Genomic DNA, 3,654 nt, shown 5'->3' with positions numbered 1-3,654 from the left:
TTTCACATACCGACTAAATAAATAACCATTGAAATCCCTCCGGCCTCGCTATCACAACAATATGAATTTCATTTATTCCCAAACTAAATTCATTCGTGTAGATGCATACGATATTTATTCACATATAAATACAAATACAAATTAAATAAACTATTTAGATCCCTCCAAGGAACGCTGTAACACAACAATATGAAGTTCATTTATTTTGATAGTTTGCGCTAAAACATCAAAATAAAATTATTCTTGTAACATCCTGAGGTTTCACCCGGACGTGCACGCGTTTGGGCGATGGACGAGCCGCGCACGCGCACGGGCAGGAGGCGAGTTGGGGCGCACGGTGATTGTGCGACGAAGGCGCGACACGGTTGAGACGATACTTGCGACAAAAGTGAGAGCTGCTCCAACGATGCGATGACTTATGCGCATTAGTGAGGGAGAGCTCCCTTGTTTATATGGTGTGGAGGAGACATGGAGGCCGACTTGGCGTATTAGGGGCTTTTGCGTTGAGCAGGGGCTTGGGTGAGGTCGGCTGGGCAAGCCACCACCACGCCTTACACTTGGTATAAGTTGGGGAATGCGTGGAGGTATTCCATCATCGAAAATCACTTGATCATCTTCGCTCATGTAGAGAGGCGCAAAACTACAAGTGTGCAAGTCTAAGGGGGAAGGCGCAGATTTAAGGATGCGCCATTTTTAGGCGATCGTGCACGGTGAAGCGTGGCTGGGCGAAGGTGCGGGCGAAGGTGCGCCCGATGATCGGGTGAGGCGTGCACGGTGAACGTGTGTCGCCCGTTTGTGCGAAGTCTTGGCGTGGGTGTCTTGGTGGCTCAGGTGAGCGCTCGCCCATCGTGCAAGTGTGCACGAAGGTGAACGAAGGTTGGAACCGGATGTCGTAGAGTTGGGCAGGCGGTACTACGTGCTGTTCACACAATTTGGGCATTTGTCAAAGGTTGGCAAGTGGGACAGCATGTGGGCAGGTGTACACAGTGTGGACGTTTGCGACCAAACGAAGAGCGAACCGGTGAAGACGTGCAACGAGGTGAACGACGGGTTGGTGAGTCATGCGGCGACCGTGCGGTGGTGCCGACGAGCTGGGCAACCAAGTTTGCCGTAGTTGGAAATTTGGCTAAGTATAAATTTGGGGTTTCACAAGAACTTAGCCTATACTTTGTAAAAGTGAAAAATTATACATATATTGATATTCGGGCAGACTCATATTGCAGGGAGTTGCCCCTCCCTTTATATTGTTGTGCATTTCTCTTGTATAATTTTGTTGATAATGAATGTGTATGGGTATTCATTGGTATAAAGGAACACATAATAATGATTGGTAACAAAAATAAAACTAAGTATGGAATGTTAAGGCGTAGTCCACGAACATAAGTATTCGTGAAAAGAAAGTGTTCGGTGGTGCCGCACCTCGCTATAAGCGGTTGAAAGACTACCGCAGGTGTAGGGGCGTGACAATTCTTATGCTAAGCATCGTTAAGCAGCGGAGGTGAAGTTGAAGTTTGAACAAGTGGTCTGCGAGCCGAGCAACGTGGAGGAGAAACCCAGTCGGGAGGCTACAAGATCGAACTGGATAAGGTTATTCTGCATCTGCTGAGTCCCCATGACAATGGAAGTAATGGGATCCGCGCCTCCATTAACAAATCGAAGACATAGTGCTCCGTTTCTCACCTGAACCATGGAATTCACTCCAAAAATGCTCCATGTAATATTTTTCTGCAAAACTAGACCGATTGTGGGCACCGACGGTCCAACTCTGGTGGACAACACAGTTTTGGCATGGAAACAAGCACCAAAAGGCTTTATGGAGGCAACCCGCCTGATGTTCCTCGCCTTCGCTACTTTTACCAAAGCATGGCGGATCGCAGTATAAATTGGCGTGGCAACGGTCGTGTAGGGCACCACGGAGCTCATCTTGGCGTGCCTTTGCCTTCGCTGTCAAACTTCAATCTAGCGGAGTCGATGGCGATACTCTTTCCGTCGATTTGAATGGCTGTTACACCGATGAAACACTGGTTCTTGTAATGGGGCATCGAGATTGTTGAGCAACAGAGTGTAGGAGAGGCGCTGAGACGCGTCTATTCCGGGAAGGAAGACGTAAGGCCCGTCGCCAAAGAAGAGGACTCCCAGGGTATTGCTGCCCGTGCTTAGAAAGTAAAGGGCGAATTTCTGCTTAGTGGCGGAAGCGTGGAACAGCTGAGTAGGCGGAGCTAAGGGAGCCCTACTCAATTCAACCATGCCAGCTGCTCCTTTAGCCAATCCTTTCAAAAGAAAGCTGGGCGCGCAAGAGAAGGCGAATCCAGGGGCTGTAACTTTGATGCCCGGGTTTTTGCCGTCAGTGGAATAGGCAACCACTACATCTTGCGACAGATCACCGCTCGTTATAGTACGGGTGACGGTGTTTTCAGGGAAAACACCATAGGTATTGTTGTTACAGCCGGGCGCAGCACGGCCGAAGCAGTCGCCGCAGGCGATTGATTTTGCTTCCCTGCATAACGCCGTACGGCAGTGAAAAGGACGGTAAGTGGAGGATTTGCAGGTGCCATTGTCGCATTGAACCCACAGGAAATGCCCCGTGAGGTCCAATACCTAGCTCTGTGTTGAAGGGGAGTCTTCTGCTGGATAAGTGCAATATACTGTAACGTTGTGGAGTCTTGAGTTACTTTCGCAACGAGGGCTGTGATAGGGGTTGGAAGTAATAATCCAAACACCACAATAAACAGCCTGACAGCAGCTATACGTGTTGACACTTCCGCAGTCATACATGTCAGACACTTTTGCAGGTTGCATCTAAGCGTGAAAATAGAAAGTCTGAAGTCAGACGCGAACCATTCAGAAACCCAACAAAGGCATTTAAAGAATTTATGTACTTAAGTAAACAAATATGAACAGACATTAATTCAACAACCTTGCCAAGACTCCAGAAACACATGTGCGACTCTGATCACACTCAACAACAACATAAAAATTAATTTCGCTTTGTCATGAATTAAATGTAAATTCTATGTTAAGTTATATATGGATATAAAAGTCATTTTGTAAGAGTTACATTGTGTAGAAAGGTTAAAGAGTAAGAAGTAAGAAAAGAGCACAAGTCTATGTGGAGAAAATGGTTGAGCAATTTTTGGTGGGCGCCTGAAAACAACAGTTACTCTGTTTTACTATGTGTTATTCCACGTAAGTTTAAATCTCTGTAAAATTTTATTTTACTTTGTAAATAAGTCGTAGTCTCATGTAGATGTATTTTCATTAATACTAAGTTTTAGTGTGTTGCTTCAAACCTATCTTGTTATTTTCGCTGTGAGTATTCATTAAATCTCCGGAATAGTTCCTAGGTGCGCAAAATCCAAGTGTGGAAAATTCGCCTCGCGGTGCGCGAAGGTAGCTCCGTAGCTTCGCAAAATTTCTAACATGGTATCAGAGCAGGTTAAACTCTGTTAGTGTAAAAACAAGTGTTTTTACTAACAGTAAAAAATTGTTTTTGAGCGCATATTGTTTTTTAGCATATTTACCAACGGGTAAAAAGTTTGTTTTTATGCTTAGAAATGCCAACATCAAGTACAAGCTTGACTAATCCTCAAATACCTCATTTTAATGGCAAAAATTCTGATTATGAACTATTACAATGAAGGCCCTGTTTTCTTC

The 3,654-nt window shown here is 45.4% G+C and overlaps 1 pseudogene; it reads right to left on the bottom strand.

Annotated features, from left to right (window-relative positions):
• Positions 1-1,485: 1,485 nt before the first annotated feature.
• On the bottom strand, positions 1,486-2,771 carry LOC149179132 (putative aspartic proteinase GIP2 pseudogene; annotated as a pseudogene).
• Positions 2,772-3,654: the final 883 nt, after the last annotated feature.

This window comes from Pinus tabuliformis, chromosome 4_1 (assembly GCF_031772625.1).
Source record: "Pinus tabuliformis cultivar Carrire ecotype Pingquan chromosome 4_1, CPIR1, whole genome shotgun sequence".
Classification (NCBI taxonomy): domain Eukaryota; kingdom Viridiplantae; phylum Streptophyta; class Pinopsida; order Pinales; family Pinaceae; genus Pinus; species Pinus tabuliformis.
Note: the sequence above shows the minus strand (reverse complement) of the source record. Positions and strands in the feature narration are given on the sequence as shown.